The following is a 23007-nucleotide window of genomic DNA, read 5'->3' as shown; positions in this document are numbered from 1 at the left end:
TCTTAGAAAGAAAGTGCCTATACTCATCAAACACCTCCTTTCCTAAGCTTATTAAACTTAAGATTTCATCTTAGGACAACAAACTGGACAAGCAAATTTACCCTTTTTTTGAAGACCTGAAGAGATGCAATAATTTTTATATCAATTATTTTAAGTATATACAATGAAGGTCACGATCTTTGAATTGAAGGAGAAGGCGGGGGGATGAGATCGCCGGAGGCCGTAGGGTTCGAACCAGGGCAACCTAGGCCGATGGCCTAGGATGCTACAGACCAGGGAACAGTAGGTTGACAAGGACACGATGGTACAGGATGGGGCAGCTGGCTATTCCACCGAGGCAGAGGACGTTTAATCCAGGTTAGGAGGAGATAGCTGGGTATTCATGTAGAAGGTTTTCTCAGAACGGGTTCACATTACCTCTCACCGGGCTAGTTTGTTGATAAAACCATTTTGGAGAGCTTGAGGTTGACGTTCCCAGGCGGTTTTAGGAAGAGTAGCAGGTAACGGACTGTTAGCGGTGGAAGTTTACCCGTTTTTATTGCAGATTATTACCATGGTGAAACCTAGAGAGGCAGTTGACCTAGACCCTGCACCGGAAGATATCCTGTCGGTTTGGGGAAAGGAGGTTAATGCCCAGAATATTGTCAAGTTTTTCGGGTCAGCTGGCAGTCATGCACCCGCGGATTTCGCTGTGGAAGGTTCGTGGAGTAACAGAGCGGAAAAAGGTTTGTTGGAGGAAAGCTTGGAGCTGGCTGGACTGCACAACAAAGGAGGAAGGGGCGCCAAAGTTTCAGGCCTTCTGGAGAAGGACTACCAGCTGACTGAGAAACCCTTCGGCACCCATGTAAGTAAGGACAAATCTCCCTCTAATGCATTTTTTCTATCTGGAGGGCTTGAGGATATCATAAATTTCAAAGCAAACCAGGGATTCTGGAGGTCTGTGGGTCAAGGTTTAAAGCCGGAAAGTGTAGTGATGGAAGGGGGCAGCCAGCCGGCTGTTACCAGACATTTTATAACAAAAGGGTCACCCAAGCCCAGCTTGGGAGCTGGAGGGAGTAATACAGGTCCCGGCGAGCCTTCGAAGTTAGGGAAGGAAGGACAAAATCAAGTTACTGGCTGGGAGGAAGAGGCCTTAGGGTTTGGCACAGGCAGAAAGGAAGGTTTCAAAGGTGGACTCCATGCAACTATCTCAGATAAGGACGGAAAAACCCTAGAAGATAGTGAGCGTGGAACTCAAGTGGTTTTAGACAAGGCGGAACCAAAATCTCAAGCCAGGGAGGAAGATTTCGGACAAGAGAGGGCTGGGGGAAAACGGAAAAAGGCAAAACCACTAAAGAAGAAAAAGATCGAAGGAAATTTGGTTCTAGGCATGGATGTTCAGGTCGAGGATGCGCTAGAGGTGGCGGAGTGTACGCTAGTGGGTAGACCTAGAGGAAGGGTTTTCTCTGGTAAATTCTTGAACCAATGGGCGGAGCAACAGTGGAAGGAGGCCCCGGGAAAAACCTTTAAGATTGCAGCGCTTGTGAAGGGTTGGTTTATGGTGAGATTTGAAAACAAGGAAGCGGTGGATTGGGTTGCAGGGAGAAATTGGGCTTTCGGGAATCGTCCAGTCATGTTCAAAAGGTGGTCGCCTTTATTTGATGCGAACAGGGAGAAGGTAGATGAGTTTCCGTTTTGGGTCAGGGAACCCGGCCTTCCTCCCTTCCTGTGGGTAGAATCTGTCTTCAGATCAATAGGGAACCTACTGGGCACCTTCCTGGAAGCAGACATGTCTTTCCTTCACACCCACGAAAGAGCCATGGCCAGGATCTTGGTCCGATTAAATCCAAAAGAAGGGCTTGCGGAATCCATAAATCTGCAGTATAAAGAATATGTATTTGAGCAACCGTTGGATTATGAACATCTTCCTTTTAGATGTCACAGGTGCCATGAATATGGGCATCTGGCAAGGGACTGTCCGCTGGGTAACCGCAGAAGGAGGACTCAGAAAAAAGGTGAGCAGCGGGGGAAGAAATCGAGGAAAGACAAGGATATTACAACTGAGGATCATCCAGAGGAGAATATTACGGAAGAGGTCCAAACCCAGAAGGAAGCCCTTGATAGCCAGGCCGGAGAGGAACCGCCAGAAGAAAAAGAGGTCCAGCGCAGCCCGGAGAAGTTAATCAACGAGACTACAAATGAGGTTGTAGACATCCCTGTAGAAGACCCAAACGGTATGCAACTAGACTCAAGTAATACATCTTTATTTTCAGAACTTAAAGATGTTTGCTTGAAATCTGGCTCTCCTCTAAAAAATTGTTGCAATGATGATCTTTTAAACATTGAAAACCTCACTACTGCTATCCCATCCATTGACCTGAACTGTGAAGATGATTCCCTTAGTAGGATGGTTCCTGTTTTTTATACATCGGTGTGCCATTATAACCTAATATCTCTTGACAAAAAACATGTCAAAAAGCTCGAAATCCTTGATCCGGTTGGTGCACTAGGCCCAACCTCGTCTCAGGCCTTCAAAAGGAAGGCCAGAGGTAGAAAATCAAACTTGTCTAAAGCTCAGGTTAAAGTGAAGTTTAAAGTGGCTGACGGAAAAAAAATCTCTATCCCTGGGGCACTTAGAGCAGAAAATCCCCTTGAAAATGTTTTAAAATGATCTTCCTATCTTGGAATTGCAGGGGTTTAGCCAGTAAACCCAAAAAACTGGCCCTGAAGGAATTAGTTTCGCGATACAATCCGGATATCATCTTTCTCCAAGAGACCCTAGGCAGAAGCTTTGAGGTGGAATCTTCCCTTAGGATCTCTCTCCCTGGATGGGTTTTCTTTGCTATAGATGTTGTGGGACATTCGGGTGGCCTGGCAATTGGGGTCAGGGAAGGAAGGATGCAGATTATCAATCATTGGGGAATGGCTCATGTGCTCGGTATGGAGATCCATTCTCCTGAGTTTGGATTTCCCCTTCTGATCATAAATATCTATGGGCCATGCCAGGGAAGGGAATCCTTTTGGAATGACCTTTTGTCAAAATCTCTACTGAAAGACAGAAGTTTGATTATAGGAGGAGATTTAAATTTTTCACTGGGGAGTGCGGAAGCTTGGGGTCCCTCAGCTAGAGAAGACCACTCTCGGATTTCTTTACAAATTCTCTCCTCTCTCATAACCTGATAGATGTAAACCTAATCAAAGTAAAACCTACCTAGAGGAATAGAATAGCAGGGGAGGAGAGAGTGGCAAAGAGATTGGACCGTTTCCTCTTATGCGAAGACCTGGAATCCATAATTCCAATGTTCAGGCAATGGGTGGGCGAGGGGGGGAACTCAGATCACTTCCCCATCCTATTGGAATTATCAAAACCCCCCATTAAGCCAGTGGCCCCTTTCAAATTCAATGCTTCCTGGTTGCAAGAGGAATCTTTCAATAATATTTTCAGGGACACTTGGAGACATCCAGGCAGAACTTCTTTGGAGAACAAAGGGGCCCTTTTTATGGAAAACTTAAAAAGACTCAAAAAAGCTACCATGGAATGGGCAAAAGAAAGAAAACAAAAGCAGAATGAGGAACTCTCCAAAATTGATGCTGAATTGCGGGCTTTGGAGGAACCTGAGGCAGATGGGTATGCTACTCAGGAGTCAAAAGAAAAAATTTTGATGCTTGAAAAGAGCAGAGGCAAGCTCTTACTAGACAGAGAGGAGGAATGGAGGCTAAAGAGCAGGGCGATCTGGTTAAGAGCTGGGGATGAAAATACGAAATTTTTCCATAATTATGCAAAAGGGCGGAAAAATGAAAACACAATATGGAAGCTAAAGGATCTTGAGGGTAGAGAAGCCACCTCTTTTGAGTCTCTATCAAATATGGGAAGGACTCACTTTCAGAATCTGTTTACTGAACAAGGAGGGATAACATTAGCAGAAGTAATCAGAACAGCTCAATGTTTCCCCTGTTTTGTGGAGGAGGAGGAAGCAGAAGACTTAATCAGAGAAGTGACAAAGGAGGAAGTGGAAAGCATTGTAAAATCAATGGCAAAAGATAAAAACCCGGGCCCGGACGGGTGGACTATTGAACTTTTCCACCATTTTTTTGAATCGATTGGAGTAGAACTAACTGAGGTGGTGGAAGAGTCGAGGAGGAAAGGCGAGATATACTCTCCTTTTAATGCAACTTTTATAGCTCTTATTCCAAAAAAGGAGGATCCGGATTCCTTTGAAGATTTCAGGCCTATTTCTTTGTGCAACTGTGTTTATAAAATCATTGCAAAACTTATAGTTGTCCACCAAAAACCGATCCTGTCCAAATGCATTTCAAGTGAACAGTTTGGGTTCTCAGACGGTCGAAAAATCCATGAAGCCATAGGAGTGGCACAGGAGACAATTCACAGCATTAGACAATCAAACAAGAAAGGGGTTGTGATTAAAATTGATCTGTCAAAAGCATATGACAGGATCAGCTGGACATATCTCAGGATGTTGTTGACCCATCTGGGGTTCAATCTGGAGTTTATAAATTGGATTATGGGATGTGTAACCAGTGTAAGTTTTGCAGTCTTAATTAATGGGGCTTCATCACAATTTTTCAAAGGTCAAAGGGGACTGAGACAGGGATGTCCTCTATCGCCATTACTTTTCCTTCTAGCGGCAGAGGGTCTAAGTAGACTGATCTTGGAAGCCAGAAGAACAAGTTTGGTAAAAGGTTTGGAAGTTGTTGTAAATATGTTCATTATTCACCTCCTTTTTGTAGATGATATTTTATTATTTACAAATGGGAGCTTGAATGAAATTAAAGAACTAAAAAATATTCTTGATCTGTTCATGAAAGCCACAGGGATGCAAATTAACCTCAGAAAGTCTCAATTAATAATGGAAGGTTTCAATAGACACGAAAAGATCCAGATCTCATCTATCCTTCCCTTTGAGGTCTATAATATGGAGAATCCGTTCAAGTACTTGGGTTTCTGGCTGAGGCCAAATGCATACAAAAAGCAGGACTAGAACTGGCTGGTGGCCAAAATAGAAGCAAAAATCACTCATTGGAGTTTCAAGTGGCTATCTAGAGCTGGCAGACTGGCCCTAGTAAACTCTGTGTCGCAAGCCATGCCAGTGTTCTGGGCAGCCCTGACTTGGATTCCAAAAGGGATTCTTCACAAGATAAAAAAGATCTGTAGCAGATTCCTATGGTCAGGATCAAAGGAGGACTATGTTCTTCCCTAGGTTGCTTGGAGAAAATTGCAAAGCCAAAAGATTAGGGAGGATGGGGAATAAAAAATCTTTATGATTTTAGTGTTTCCTTGGCAGCCAAGTCCGGATGGAGGATCATCAATTCTGAGAATTTGTGGACAAGAGTGGTGAAGCGAAAGTATATAGATCCTATTCCTCTGGAAGAATGGATCCGTAACCCAAATAAGAAAGGAAGGAATGTGTCAGTGGTATGGAAAGCCACTACTGAGGCATTTAAAATCATAGAACAAGGACTGGCATGGCAGGTAGGAAACGGAGAAAATTTGAGGATAGGTAGGGACCCTTGGGTGGGCTGCAATGAGTTGTTTGCTTTGTCCCCAGGACTGATCAGACACTTGGAATCAAAGGGAATCATATATTTGAACCAGATTGAGAAAATAGGTCAGTCCACTATATGGGGGCAAGCATGGAAATCTGGAGAAGAATTAGAGCTTAGACCTCTTTGGTGGAATGAGTGGCAGGTTTTCATTCAGGAACTTACCAGATCCAATGTAAGATTAAAGGATAGACCAGACCTTCTGGTATGGGCTCATGCAGACTCAGGAGCCTACTCCCCTAAGGCCGGTTATAAGTTCTTAATGACGAAAAAAGGATGGGATGAACCAGAATGGTGGTCAAAACCTCTGTTGAAATTAAAATGCCCAAAAAAAGCTAGACTGTTCTTTTGGTGTGTGTTAAAAAAGAAAATTCCAACATGGGATATCCTCCAATCTAGATATAAGCAAGGGCCTGGAAGATGCCCTTTATGTATAGCTAACTCTGAGACCATCACTCATCTTTTTTTGGTTTGTCCATTCGTAAAAAAGGTATGGGAAGAGGTGCAAAAGTTATTAAAGAAACAGTTAAGCTGGGAAGGGGAAAATTTATCTGTAACATGGGAAAATTGGTGGAGACTTAGCTCAGAAGGGAATATGAGAAATCTTCCTCCCATCATCTGTTGGGGGGTTTGGATAGCAAGAAACAGATGCATTTTTACTGATAGATCTACCTCAGTTGAATCTATTGCAATTCAAAGCACAGCTATACTTTCTAGCATCCCTGAACCAGAGGAGTCAATAAAATCAACTCAGAGCAGGGAAGAACAAATCAGAGTTGGGATCCCTTGGGCCTACTTTGATGGGGCTTCTCAAAATAATGCAGCTGGGGCAGGGATAATCATCCATTTAAATAATTCACACTCTTTAAAAGCTTCAGTGGGCCTTGGAACCGGATCAAACAATTTTACTGAACTTTCTGCATTAAAATATCTTCTATGTTGGCTTATCCACAGAAACATCTTCACAGTTCAGATCTTTGGGGATTCTTTGAATGTTGTGAAATGGGTTAATGGAAAAAGTAGATGTCAGAATTACTTGTTGAGACCGCTATTAGAAGAGATCCTGAATTTAAAACTCTCTTTTAATGTGTTTTCAATTGAACATATTTACAAGGACCGAAATGAAGCAGTGGAGAGGCTTTCTAAAGATGGTCTGCAGCAAGCTATGGGCAGTTGGATATTAACTGAGCAAGTCCATGATCAGATCCGTGTGTCGAATCATCCTCCTTATGCTTAATTTTCAAATTTATCTGTTGTTTATAGTTTTTTTTGGTACTTTCATATATTATATAGCTGTTGTAAAAAAATGATGATACAGACTTTGTTACTGGACATGTTAAATTTTTGTTGTCACTGCGTTTATCCAGGATATCTTGTTTTCCTTTTAGTGGGTTGTTTTCCTCTATGAGGAGACCCACGAATCGAAACTCGACCTGTGATATCGCGTCTCTGCTGGTCTTTTAAAGGACTGTTTTTAGCGATCTTGCCGGAATGGGTGAATGTATTGTTCAGACTCAGGAGAACAGAGTCTTGTTTTTTCTCAGTTTTGTACAGAGGAGACAGTTTACTTCTCTGGGGCTGTTGTGGTGTTCGTCCCTATAGCAAACTGAATGCTATGCATCTGCTTGTAACTTTTTATTTATCTTATATAAAAAGTTCATTTTTTTCTTTGGAAAAAATGTACAATGAAGGTCGAACTATTTAAAAAACATACATGAAATTAACTTAATAAAATTAAACATTATTAAAGTACAAGGTAATATTATAACATACCATAGAAATGTGTTAGCCTTATAGCATCATAAATTATCCATACAAGATTTGCATGGAATTCAAATTCCCTTTGTGCATCTACTGATCTAGAGATATCATGAATAGTAACACCTTTCCATAACTCCACTAACTCATCAATAAGAGGCTCGATATATAAATTCATATCTTTGACTTGGTACTTAATTAATTGATTGAACATAGAATACATAATTTACTATATATATGAGTAAATAATTTTTTTTATAAAACATAATTATAAGGCATAATTGAACATATATGAGTAAAACAAAAATTATAAGACATAATTATGAAACAAACAAGACAAATGAGATGTTATTGTGTTAAAAAAAAAAAAAAAAAATCTAAACAATTAATACCTAGAACAATCATTATCAACATTATGCGCCCCCTGTTTATTGACTTCCACGGAGGAATGTTATTATTGATAACAAAAATAGGCCACACTAAGTAAGTAGATATCGGCTCTCCAAATGCATTGACATAATCAGCTGCTAATGAAAGCATAAGATTATGACATTCTCTTTTAAACCCTTGCCACTTTTCCTCTATATTCTTAAATGCAGATCCATCTGTAGGAATTCGAAGAACACCATCTTCACTTCTATTCATTGCATGGTAATCCATAAGTTTTGCTAGGCTTTTGCACCTGAACACTTTTCACGGACATGGAATTATGGGAATATAACAAAGAACCTTATGAGGCACCGTTTTTGTTACTTTATCAATTTGATATCTACTCTCATCACATTTTGGGCATTTGACTTTCAACGCGTGTTCTTTATAATAGAGAATATCATCATTAGGGCATGCATGAATATCTTGATACTCCATTCAAATATATTTGATAATGGAATGTAAATCTTGGTACATACGAGGTAAAATATTTGACGGTGGTAACAGAAATTCACCTAATAATCTACAACATAAAAAATAAAAATAAAAATAAAAAATAGTAGTTGTTAATGTACTAAACAATATTAATTGCACATATTGCATCCAAATGTTACAAATTAATTAAATTATGATCAACATACTAACATTAAAAACAACAAAATAATTTCTTTATCATGTATATAGTACTAAATGTCACAAAATATATTACATACCTTAGGAGTTGTGTCACACATGTGTTTGACAAACCATTCACATGCCTTTAAGTTGACCAACAGCAATGCAACAGAGAGAAGAGATGTTTTTAAGCCTTCATAAACAGGTTTAGTTTCCCTCTCAAGCACAAGTATATCAAAAGCACAGTCATCATGCTGGTTTCCATTATCATCCATTCCAACATTATTAATTGTCTCTTGGATCAATATATTTGTCCCATCTTTTTCAATTATGTTATCAACATCATTGTCTTCTTCCATAAGATTATTAGCTTGATCTTCAATATTAATTGCTCCATGTTCTTGAACATGCGCTTGTACTACAACCACCTCTTCCTGGTCGAGAAATTCCCTAGGGGGTGTCATACTGTACAATTACAATAAATAAAGTAATATTACTATATATATAAAATATTTAAACGTTGATATAACAATTGTTTACAAATATAATATATAATGAAAACAAAGATGACAAAGACAAAGAGAAAAACAACTTAGGTGAGACCAAGAAACAAAGGTAACAAATCAATGATGATTCTTCTGTAATTTATCATGATATTTAAGAATATGTTGGAAAAATCTAAGAAAGATGTTAATTTTCTTGACATGTAGGAAGTGAGACACTTTCTGAGATATATAGTCACAACCATAATTAAAAACATATTGATCTTATTTTTCGTTCATCATTATAATGTCATATTATTTCTTACATTCAATTAGAGACCATGAGTTTTAAGAGGATGCGTGAGCAACCATGAGCTTGGGTGTGAGAAAGAAACAAATACAACAAATCAATATGATCATGAAGCTTGTGCAATTTAGCAAGATGCTTAAGATTATGTTGAAAAAAATTACGAACAATCAACATGTGTGAGTTGTAGGATTGTGTCTAACACATATTCTAATGATATATAAGAGTGTTTAATGCAGAGAAGTGCACTAGAACTAACTCTAGTAATGTGCAAAGGTGCATCACATATAAAGGTGAACATACTTAAAAGTGACACCTGCGACTGTAAAAAGACATGAAAATGACACTTGCACATGCGAACAACCTTGAAAGTGACACATGCCAAAAAGAAGATAACATGAAAAAGCCACTTATTAAAGTGAAGGCAAGACAAAACGACAGTCAAGAATTTGAAAGCGGCACTTGTGAAAACAAAAATGTGCAAAATACAATAGTTAAGAAAACTCACCAAAATAGAAGTACAAACGCAACCAAAGTGAGGGAGGCTATCAAAAATAGTGCACATTGACTGCCGACATGAGTTGAACATCATACAGGCACTATCTTTATGGACGATTATATGCTCGTTTAAGCTTGCATAAAGGATGTTTGTTGTTTTCTTTAGGCAAGTAGTAGGGAACCCACTAAAGATAGTTTTTATAGGAAACCCTTTTTTACTAAGGCACAACGTTAAGTATCTCTCCTTCTACACAAAATGGGGTATTATTTCTTTTTGAATACTTATTTTATTTGACGAAAATGCCAAAATCCTTTGTACTTAATGGTAAGTGAATGTTATAGAATAAAAACATTGCACCTACTTCAAAGGACATTCAATATGGAATGTTCTGCCTTACATGAGTGATAATAAGTAAGATAAATTTGGAAAAATAAACCATTGAATATTTATCCAACATTTCATTAATCTACCATTTTGCTAAAACTATTATAGCTTTGATATTACTTCAATTAGTTTTCTCGCAATTTACAACAAATGAGACCCTTTACTTATCACAAAAAGAGACTTTATATAGAGAATTCTTTGCTCTATATCACTTGAGCTTAAAAGGTTCATTGTCACCTAAAACATCTTGAAACATTAATTGCAGGGCTTGTGTCCCATACTTTTTTCCTTAAAAAAATGAGAAACGGTCTCTTTTATGAGAAAAATAGATTGTGGTTAGGAACATAACATTTTAATAAATTGTGGTTTATAAATTTAAACTTTTTAATAAATAAATTAATTTCTTCTTTTTGTATAATCTTTTTCATAAAAAATGGTTTTTTATTAATTATCATCTTACCTAAATTAATAAAATGACTCCTTTTATCTTTATCCAATCATCTTTCTCTATAATAATTTTATTTTTAATCAAATTTTTACTTAATTATTTTTTAATGATATTTATATTTTATTATTTTGTCTTATAAAATTTTATTACAATATATTATATAATTATTTTCTTCTTTCCTATAAAAATGTATTCACTATGTCCATCTTTTAAATTATGTGCATAATATACTTTAAAAACTTATTAATAATGCTCCATAAAAACCCATGATTAACCTCTAAATCCTATAGGTCCTAATTAACCCATAAACATACATTAACCCCCTAACACCTTAACCCCATTCCCCTAAGCCCTTAAACCCCTAACCCCTAAACCCTTAAACAATAACCCCTTATCCCTAAGCCCATAAAGTAATTAACCCCTAACTCGACCTAACCCCTTAATCGACCCTAACGAAAATAATCAAATAATATTTCTAGTCCACATCAAGATGACAACATAGGTCAAACACCTCCCAAAAGAATATTATAAAATACATTCACAATAGAAAAACAATACAAATACATTCAATCTAAAATATAATATACATATAAACATTTACAAAATTAATCTACAATACAAAGGCATATAATTAATAAATTTCAAATGGATGATATTCATGTCTGCCTTTAGCGTGTTTGTAGTCTCTATAATGCTTTTTAGCTTATTTTATTAGAATTTTTGTTGGCCTAAAGCGCTTGCAAAAGGGCGATGACATCTTTGATCCTCAGAAGCCCCCGATGTCGATCCCATGTATCCTTTGTTTCCTTGAGAAATGTTATGTGACATTTTTTGTCACCAAACTTTCAGTGATGATTTTGTTCAAAAATTAACCTCTAAATAAGTCTACGACCTTTCAAACAATCACAACTAATATGTGTGTGTGTGTGTGTGTGTGTGTGTGAGAGAGAGAGAGAGAGGGAGAGAGAAGCGGTCCCATATTAGACATTGTGAATAGAAAAGAAAAAAAAAACCATTAATGGTGGAATTAAATGTTATGCAACAGTTAATTACCATTTTCCAGAAAATGGACAACATACTTTCATAATGGATAAAGTTTCAGATATATGATGGTAAAAGAACTCCCATTGGATATTTGACGACAGGAGGGATTATAGGAAAAACATTAGATAACCAACGACATGAGGGATTATAGGAAAAATATCGAATAATCGATGGGAAAATATATTCCATCGGATATTCGGACGTTAAAGAATTCTCATCGAATATTCGTTGGGCATCAGGATTTTAGAAGAAAAAAAATAAAAACAAAAACAAAAAACAAAACAAAAAATGCATTTAACTTCTGACACTTTTTTCGATTTTATCCGTTCCGTTAGATTTCACTGTCTAAATTTCCACCCAAATTTTGTTGTGTTAGAGAATTATATGTTTTCTATAGTGTTAGAAGAGGCACATGATGGAGGAAATTCCCATCAATTAATGGAGATATTTCCATTTTTCCTTGGTGGGATGAAGCACTACCGAATCATGCTGGCCCAAGAGGTGGAACCAAGAGATTAAGGATGTTCCTGATAAGTGGCAAACATTTTTATGTCTTGTCGTGGCCCTTCACAAGGTTGAACCAAAGGTGGCATGCATAATAAGGAGTTAGTCGAGGTGAGCAGAGGGACGTTAGCATGTTGCCATATCATCCCTTAGGACCTCAATACATCAGGACCTTAAGGAATTCATGCCACAGTGTGAGCAAAGTATAGAGGGTGCAAGCTAGGGAAAGAGACATCAACATGATGTCATCTCGGCCCTCGGGACCTCGGGAGGACTTTTTTTTGCGTAATATCATCAAGGATGAAATGATGTGGTAGGTTCTGGAAGATTTAGCTTGCCACACAGGGCATACAGAGTGACATAGATTTCCACATGGGCACATATTGGGGGCCATGTGGGTACCATGTGGCAGTGTTCTACTAAAATGGCGGGGTTTAAAAGGGTCAATTTTCAAATCGCTATAACTTCTAAATGAGGCGTCGGTTTCCAACAAAATTTATATCGTCGGAAATATCTTAATGAGCCTAACATGATGGTGGTGTCTAACTCAATTTTTAAGGAAGTTGAGAAAGAGAAATTTTGTGACCCCATTTCCATGACAAGACCTTGGAATTTGGGTTGAAAGTAACACCTTTTTTTGGGATAGTCTAAGCCAGTATGGTGGAAGGGAGTGTCAAAAATTGGTATCAGAGCATGGTTCAATTCTTGGAGCTGAATGGGCTTAGTAATAAGTAAAGTGGACCTATTATAATATAATTAAAGAGCTCTAGTATAGAGTGTAGTAGTTGAATGTGAATATTATTGTGCGTTGGTTATAACATTTGATTATGGATTGCATGTTGACTGTAATATGTTTCTAACATGTTAAGTTATTTTGACAAATGTATTGACTTGGAACTTGATGTTTCAGATAGCCTCATAGCCATGTATTTATGGCAGGATCACCAAGGTCATAATGAATATGTTATTTATATTATTGATTGGCTAACAATTGTGTGTGTGTGAATGCACATTGCAGAACATCAAGGAATTACAAAAGAGAAAGGGAATGAGCAGCATAATGGTGCAACATAGAACTAATATATATCAGCAAGGACATGAAGAGGACTCATTGGAAAAAGGAAGATAAGAAGGTTCCCCTGATTGGATGAACACTCATAGAAGTTTGAGAGTTGAATTAAGGAGTTATAAAGCTAACAATGAGTCTGGTCAGGGGGGGGCATACGGGAGACATATTTCAAGTGGATATTGTTGGCCACTTTCCTATTCCACTTGGACCCCCAACATTTTTTCTTTCAATTTCCTTAATTTTAGCACAGTTTACTATTTTTGGTAGTTTTTCAAGTCCTGAACTTCTAGAGCCGTTTTGAGGCCCTAAACAATGTTTTTTGGAAAACAGACAAACTCGTTGCCTACATTATGAGTTTGTAGTCGAAAGTTGTATTCCTAGGATAGATATTTTTAATGAGGTATTGTATGTGTCAAACGAATATCATATGCCAAAGTTATGACCCCGAAATTTTGTTGTACCAACTAACCCCAATGGGGCCCACAAACTTTTTGTGCTTCATATCTTAGGGTTAGGTTTTTGGAGGTTTAAGGTTTTCCCTTGTTTCTCAATAATAGAAAGGCCTTTGAGCCTCATTGTAACACAATTCAGAGGCATGTAGACATCACATATCTTCTCATAGATAAGCTACCATCACCTGATCTAATTTAATTCCATTCTGCATGTAAATAGTTTTTAATATTTGCTATTAATGAATTGAAGTTCAACTTTCTTTGTAGATCTATGTCTTTTGTTTAAATTTGTATTTCATTTTTGTTCCTACATAAATCTAAATTAGTGGTATCAGAGTGATATGCTCTTTCTCTATTTATTTTTTTCATTTAACTAACGAGGTCAAGGTATAAGGAGTTAGGACTTGAACTGGTTGAACCCTTGCAAGACTAGCCTCACCAACCCTGGTGGCATCCCATGGTGGAAGAAAAGAAAGACGAGGGAGTGGGAGATCCTTTTAAAATGTTGCTCAAAGAAGCCCTCAAGCTACAAAGGAAAAAGATGATGGATAACTTTTCTTAGATCCTTCAATAGGTATCAGTGGGAGAAGCATCTTCATTTGGTAGCCACCTCGGAGGCACCACCCCCTTCAAGGTACAAGTTAACTTTGACTTTCCTATATTTGAATGCTAGATAGATGCAAATGTTGTACATAAATGGTTAAATATGTTGGAAGTATATTTTTTGGTCCATAATTTTTCCAATAGGTAATGATTACTTTTGCACTCCTCAAGGCCGCCCCTCACTTCAAGGACTGGTGGGAGACCTACTGTGAGCAGAGGGACAAGAGGGAACCCTCACTATTTTCAACCGCACCAACTTGGAATTCTTTCCAAGATGCCATCAAGGAGCAATATGACCATGTTGGGAGCTATGAAGATAAGTACATAAAATGGACCACAATACAGAAGGGAAGGGACCAAGATGTGCTTGAGTTCACAAATATTTTTCATACCTCTCGCATGAAGTTGGGTATCAAGGATTATGAGTGGTATATGGTACTCAAATATTGTTGTTGTATACACAAATACATCCAAGAAAATATGGAGTTCTTGGACATCTCCTCCCTTAGCACCGCATACCAATATGTTTTCAAGATTGAGCATAAATTTAAATAGAAGAAGTGTGACTTTGGATCTATAAATCTGAAGCAAGGAAAATGCACCCCCAAACCTCAAAACAAAGGATAGAACCAAGGTGGGGCGACCCATGACAACCCATCGAAGCCAAAAGGAAAGAAAAACACCAAAAGACAAAGTAGGACATGGGAAAGTAGTGTGATTTCCATAAGAACCCCACTCACATCAGAAATAAGTGTCACGCCAAGCAGGAATTGGTGGTCGAGATGGAGGCTTCAGAGTCAAATGAATGTTCTGACTTTGATTCAAAACTCAACAAGGGGAATGATAAAGGGAAGTCGATTATCAATGCAGAGAACAGTACCATTGTTGCCACATCCAAGATCCAAAAGATTGATCTTGAAGATCTAGAGGAAGGACAATGTCTCTTCCACTCATAGATATGGGTGAAGGCGTCTTCACTATAGTTTATGTTTGAGAAAATTATCCAAAAGAACATCATCTCATCATATATCATTAAGTAGTTTGGCCTATCGACCACACCACACTCACATCCATACACCATCAGGTGGCTCCACCAAGGACGAGATATTCGCGTCAGCCAGTAGTGTCACCTTCCCTACAACATCAAGCCCTTCACAGATGAGGGAATGTGTGATGTTTCACCTATTGAATTTTATGATGTGTTATTAGGCCAACCATCCTTGTGGAAGTGGCATGTTTTGTATGAGTTTAGGCCTTGCACTATTATTATTACTTTTGGCAGAAAGTTCTGGAGGATACCATAAGTAGCCCTGCCTACTATCATCTCTTTTATCTATATTAAGAAATGCAGTAAGATCTTCTCCCAGACTAAAAAAATTGTTTTCTTTCTGATTCACTCTCAAAGTAAGGGGAATATTGTGGCAACATCCATAGCCCCTGTGAAGGGTTCCACCGCGCAGCAAAAGCAGGTGGATAAAGTCGTGGAATAATATAGGGGCACCTTCTCCTAACCCACAAGAGTACCTTTGCACTATTAGGTCAAACATTTGATCGTTCCCGGAGCACCTCTACCCAATGGGTCAATATACTGCCACTCCATTTTGCAAAATAAAGAAATCAAGTCATAGATATAGGAGTTGCTGAAAAAAGGGCACATCTGACCAAGTTTCTCACCTTGTGGGAGCCTAATTGTGCTTGTACAGAAGAAGGATGGGGCCCAGAGACTCTGCATCAGTTATCGGGCACTAAATAAAATCATTGTTAGGAACGGGTATGCAATCCCACATATTGATGACCTTCTTGACTAGCTCAAGGGAGCCAAGCACTTCAGCAAGATCGATTTGAAGTTTGGCTATCACAAGGTTCCAATAGAACCCACAGATATATGGAAGATCACCTTCAAATCCAAGGAGGGCCTTTTTAAGTGGTTGGTCATGCCTTTCAGATGAAAAATGCCCCTACAACTTTTATGAGGTTGATGGATGACATATTGTGATCCTTCACCAACTCATATGTGGTTGTATATCTAAATTACATCCTCATCTTTAACAAGAATTGGGAAGAGCACTTGCAACACATTCGGCAGGTCCTTCAAATCCTCTGACAACACAAACTATGTGCCAACTTGGACAAATGTGCCTTTGGCATAAGTCAGGTCCAATATTTGGGTTACATCATTGATTAGAAAGGTGTGCATGTGGATCCAACTAATATCCAAGTCATTCAGGATTTCCTAGCCCCGACCAATCTAATAGAGCTTCACAGCTTCTTGGGCCTTGCCAATTTTTATTGGAGTTTTGTTTTTGAATTCTCTCATATCACTTGTCCTTTGAGTAAAGTTACCAAGTGCATAATGAAAGAAAAATGTTTTTGGTATGAATCCTAACAGAAGGTGTTTATTGAGTTGAAGCATCTCCTTTGCTCTGCACCAGTAATCACATCGTCAGACCTACAACAACCATTTGAAATTGAGATAGATGCCTTTGAATATGCTATTTGTGCAGTTCTCACCAAAAAAAGGTAATCGGTGGCCTATCACAATGAGAAAATTTCTAATACAATTTGAAATAACCCACCTATGATAAAGAGATGTATTCCATCATGTAAGCTTGTCGACAATGGAAACATTACATTATGGGGAAGGAGACAGTTATCCACATAGATTTCCAACCTCTTCAGTTTATATAGACATAAGGGAAGTTTTAGAATCACCGCCATTACAAGTGGTCCACATATCTGCAACAATTCCATTTGAACATTAAATACAAGAAGGGTCATCGATTGTAGCACTGACCATTTTTCTCAACTCTTGTGTCCACGAGACCTCTGGATGGATGCAACTATACAAAAATGATCTAGAGTTTGCCACCACATACCAAATTCTAGTGGATGGCAATCAAGTACCAGACTTCCACCTCCAGGATGCATTATTATGCTACTTGAGTCACCTTTTTGTTCCTTCAAGCGAGTGTTCCAAGTTTATTTGGGAGGTGCACTATAGTCAAGTCATAGGACACTTTGGTGTGGAGAAAATTGTGCTAATACTACAAAAGTATTTTGATTGGCCAAAACTCCAACAAGATGTTGGAAAATATATTAGATAATGCACTACTTGTGCCATTGCCAAGCCAACCATCAAGAATCAAGGCCTATACACTCCTCTTCCTACTCCCACCCAACCTTGGGAATCCATCTCCATAGATTATTTTTTTGGCCTCCTTGTTATCAAACATTGTAATGACTTTGTATTTGTGGCCATGGACAGATTTTCTAAGATGGTGATATTGGTGGCCTGCAAGAATGGTATCACAGCAGAGGACACTGCCAAACTCTTCTTTAAACAAGAGTGGGTACATTTTGGGATCCCGTAGACCATTATATTATATCAGGATAGTAGGTGGTCATAATTGGACACCAACCTCACCAAGTCGACTTCATTCCATCCCAAAACTGGTGGCAAAACAAAGATCATAAATAGGATGATCATGCACATACTATGTATGTACAACTCGAAGCATCCACTAACATCGGATGAGAGCCTTCCCTATATGTAAAAAAGATATAATAGAGTTCTCCATATCTTGATAGGTCACATCCCCTTTAAAGTGGGTCTAGGATTCCAACCATTGTGTTTGATTGATGTTGTCATGCCTCATGTGACTACACAAACAAAATCCTCACATGTACAGTCTGACGTTGATAAAGAGACCAGGCTTATTGAATGCATCCAGCACATCCACCAGTAGTTTCATAACATCTTGGATAAATCAAATTCCATGTACAAATAACGACATGATCAGCATTAGATGCCACATAAGTTTCACGTGGGCGACAAAGCTTGGTTGCATTTTTAGAAAGAATGCCTTATCGAAGCCCATCAGAATCTTTAACCACTATGATACATGCCTTACACCATCAATTAGGTTATGGGAGACAATTATTTCGATCTCGGCATTCCCCATTCCCTGGCCTGCACCCAATTTTCAATGTGGACTGCATTGGTCCATACTTTCTACCATTTTTTAACACATCGGGCATTGTTGAACAACTAACACCAATAGATTTCAACCCAGACTTCATGGAACATGCCACAACTGATCGAATCATGGACACACAGATCAAGAACACTAGCAAGCAAAGGATCCAACTGTATCGGGTTGTCAAAGTTGGCCAACACTTGTACCATGGCAAGTGGCTCACCGGGGACCAATTTCAGCAAAAGTTTCCCCATCTCATCGAAGCACTCAATGCAATGGGGAGCATTGATTCCTAAGGAGGGAGGACTAATCTAGGTGGATATTTGTGACCACTCACCTCTTCCGCTTGGTCCCCCAACAATATTTCTTTCAGTTTCCTTAATTGTAGCACAATTTACTATTTTTTGCAATTTTTCGAATGTTGAACTTTCAGAGTCATTTTGAGGCCCTAAACGATGTTTTTTGGAAAACAGGTATATTCAAAATTTGTAGCATGGGTTTGTAACCGAAATTTGTATTCGTCAAATAAATATTTCTAACTAACTATCGTACGCATCAAATGAAGATCATATACCAAAGTTACGACCCCAAGAATTTTGGTGTACCAACTAACCCCAACGAAGCCCACAAACTTTTAGTGTTTCATCTCTGAGGGTTAGGTTCTTGGATATTTAGGGTTTCCTCTTGCTTCTCAATAATAAAAAGGCCTTCGAGCCTCATTGTAACATAGTTCAGAGGCATGTAGCCATCACGTATCTTCTCAAAGATAAGTTACCATCATATGAGTTGGTTTATTTCCATTCTGCATGTAAACAATTTTTCAGTATTTGTTATTAATGAATTGAAGTTCAAATTTCATTGTAGATCTGTTTTTTTGTATAAATTTGTATTTCATTTCATTACTACATAAATCTGGATCAAGACCATATGGAGGGGTTTCCTTTGATAAAGAGGAATCACCTCGTATTGCACAAAGTACTAGAAGCATGAATAGTCATTAACATGGCTCAAAACGTGTCTAGAATTTATGCTTCTATGGACAATCAACAAGCTAACCATAGGAATTTATCATTGAAATGGAAGGTATCATTTTTAATCTAAATATCTCTAATTTAATTGACCCTAGTTTGAATTTTTGTTATACTAATCGAACAATTGTTGAAAAATGCACCTTGACAAAGGAAGCGCACAAGGAATCATAATTGGTCTATCTAGCCACATGGACCAAAAGGAGAGTGGAATATATGAAAAAAGTGTGCCCCTTGGTGTTGAGTGACATGCATACAATGACCAATTTTAATGTATTACCATTGGGGGCGTGCAATGCATTGCTCATAATGGACTGGTTGGCCCGTCATTAAACAAAGTCTAGTGCTTTGAAAAGTTGATTGAAAGACTCAATGAGGATAGTAAAAGAATAGTTTTGCAAGGGAATATGAAGCCCATATTAGTTAGAATAATCATAGAAATGCAGGTCTAGAGGAGTTGTCGAAAGAGGTGAAATTTGTTTGATGTGAAAATAACCAACACTCCTGGGAACAACAGTGGCAGTGGCTTATAGGAGCACCTGGTGTTGAAGTAGTTTGAGGATGTTTTTCCTGAGGAAACCCTAGGGTTACCTTTGCTCAAGGAAGTTGACTTCTCCATAGAATTAATGCCTAGGACAATGCCAACATGCAAAGCTCCTTATTGAATCAACATTTCAGAATTCAAAGAGCTAAATCTATAACTCAAGGAAATGTTATAAAAAAACTATATTAGGCTTATTGTATCACCCTAGGAAGCATTGGTCTTGTTAGTGAAGAAAAAGGATCACACTCTAAGGCTATGCATAGACTACAGGAAACTTAATAAGCCGCCATAATGAATCAATATCCTTTGCCTCAGATTGATGACTTTTTCGATCAACTAAGGCAAGCAACAACCTTTTCGAAGATTGACTTGAGAACTAAGTATCACCAAGTGCATATTAAGGAGGACTGCATTTATAAGACAATATTCAGTATAAGGAATGGACATTACGAATTTGTAGTTGTGCTCTTTAGGCTTACTAATATTGCACATGCTACCTTTCATGTGTCTGATGAAAGATGTATTGAGTCCATACTTGGACAAGTTTGTATTGGTATTTGTTGATGATATCTTGGTTTATTCAAAACTTAAGGAGCATGAAGAGAACTTATATGCAGTGCTACAACTATTGAGGGAACACAATATTTATGCAAATCTTAGCAAGTGTGAATTCATCTAGTCTCATATCCAATATTTGGGACATATAGTCTAAAAGGAGGGAGTGATTGATGAGCTAAGGAATTCAAAGCTATTATGAAATGGCCAACACCAAGAAATGCGGCTGAAAATATATCATTTATGGGATTAGCAGGCTACTATAGGAGGATCATAAGGAACTTCTCCAAGATTGGTCACCCAATCATAGCATTGCAAAGAAAAGGAATTAAATTCCTATGAAAAGTTGAATGTGTTGCAAGTTTTGAGCATTTGAAGCATTTGCTTACTCATGCACCGATATTAAGAATAACATATCCAAAAAAAAATGTGGTATATACATATGCCTACAAGGAAGGAATTGGATGAGTCTTCATGCAAGAATTCCAAGTGGTATGTTATGAATCTAGGAAGTTGAATAAGAACGAGCAAAATTACGTGACTCACAATTTAGAATTGTCTACCATTGTTCATGCATTGAAGGTGTGAAGGCATTATCTCCTTGGAAGGAAGTTCACTTTAATGAAAAATCATGGGGGTGATCCATAAACTGTCGTGGATATTCCACTACACATTTCGTCACAACAAATCTAATAAAATATACTTAAAAATCTAAGATCTACACTATTACAGTGTTATTTCTCTTTAGATTTATATATCTGTAGATTATTATTAATAGAATATGTGTGCAAATTAAAATAATGCATAAAATAGAGAACAATGAAATAAAATCTCACACACACATTTGACACAAGATATGACGTGGGAAGCCCTTTTGGGAGAAAATCCAGTTGGAAGGTGAGGCTACTCTACTCTCTTTCTCTAAATAGAAAATGTATACAAGTACAAAGAAGTGTGGCTTGTGGCCTATAGGCTACTATAGGGCACAAATCCTCTTTGTGTTCTCTATCTCCTATCCCTCTTGGATAGTTTTGCTCAACTATGGAACAAATTCACTAAAAGAATGGAACCCCTTTTGCTTATAGTAGCCCAATTATAACACAGCCCAATAGCCTACTAGTGATTAGGTTTGACTACCTCGACTCTCAACCAAAGTTATAATATAGACTCTTTTAGAGTCTTCTACATCGTAATCACATGTCTAGCCCCTTTTTTGAATAATGGGTGCTAACATCGCATCGTCTCAAATTATAGTGGTGAAAACAGGAAGGCTAAATTTTGGGTAGCATAACTTTCACATATGGACTCTAATTGACGTGATTCTTGCAACGTTGGGACGATCTTTGTGATTATAATAAGAAAAAAAGGTGGTGTGTTAAAGAAACAAATTTTTACCCACAAAATTTGTCGTTTGATGCCTCAAAATACTCTTAGAAGGTTTCAGGCCCCAATTTTCCAAACTAAGTCCAGCCAATAAAAATGGTCCTAAGAGTTAATTCCTCCACTTTTCCACTCTAAAAGTATCGAGATGGATGAAAAAAAATATAATGATCCAATTCGGATCAGTGGTCTGAAGTATTTATTTGACCAACCAAAATTAAATTCCTGATAAGCTATATGGATAACCTTAATTAGTGAATTTGATTTCGAAATTATATATATAAAGGGCAAGGAGAATATAGTCATTGATGCACTCAGCATGAGGTTACGATAGGATGTGCAACACTCATATCACCTAGAGTGATCCAGTGAACAGGGTACATATTGGGCTTGATATGTTGAAGGAGATGGAACATGATATGGTACCCATTAGGCAGAAGTTAAAGTGGTTCAAGATAGGTAGAAGAGCTATGTAGACTAGTATAGAATACATAAAGAGTTTAAAGTAGGGGACCATGTGTATCTTCAAGTCATACCTAAGAAAATATATTTGAAAGTTGGGTCCTGTAGTAAGTTGGCACCATGGTTTGTGGGCCATTTCAGGTTTTAGAGAGCATAGGATCAACAATGTATAGGCTAGCATTGCTACCTACAGTGAAGGTTCACAATGTATTCCATGTTTCTTCACTAAAACGATATGTGTAGAATGTTAATCATATGATTGATTAGTTTGTGCTACAATTAGAACCAGAGGGAGAATTCATGTTGGAACCTTTGTGCATTCTAGATCAAAGGAAGATCACCCTCCAAAATAGAGTAATCGAGCTAGTTAAGGTGCAGTGGAGACACTTTGCACTAGAGAAATCCACATGGGATATGGCTAAGAAAATGAGGGTATTATACCCATTTTTGTTTGCAGGTTAAGCAAATGTAAATATGTTTGTAAATGTATATGTATATGTAAATGAATGAGGAAGATTTGTGTATATAAATCTCTTTTAAATAGTGTGTGTGTGTGTGTTAGGGTATATAACATTGAGGACAATGTTCCTCTAAGGGGGTGGGGTCTCTTAACAATCCTCTTTCTCAAACCCTCTTGTAAATATTATTATAAATTGTAAAATTCATGTAAATAATGCTTAATTATGAATAATGAATGGTTGAGATGGGACACAGAATCATAGATCTACAGGTGGAGTTACTTGTAAGCCACATTTTCATTTAAGTTATCCCCAAATTTCATGTTGGGGAAATGGCCCTATTGCGGGTACGTAATGGAGAAAATGGGGCTCCCAATGAGAGGATATGTTTATAGGACAACCTCATGGGTCGTTTTGACAGAGTCAACACGCAAGAGGAGTCATACATGTAAAAGAGGAAGGGAGTGT

This window comes from Pinus tabuliformis, chromosome 9, assembly GCF_031772625.1.
Source record: "Pinus tabuliformis cultivar Carrire ecotype Pingquan chromosome 9, CPIR1, whole genome shotgun sequence".
Taxonomy (NCBI): Eukaryota; Viridiplantae; Streptophyta; class Pinopsida; order Pinales; family Pinaceae; genus Pinus; species Pinus tabuliformis.
Note: the sequence above shows the minus strand (reverse complement) of the source record.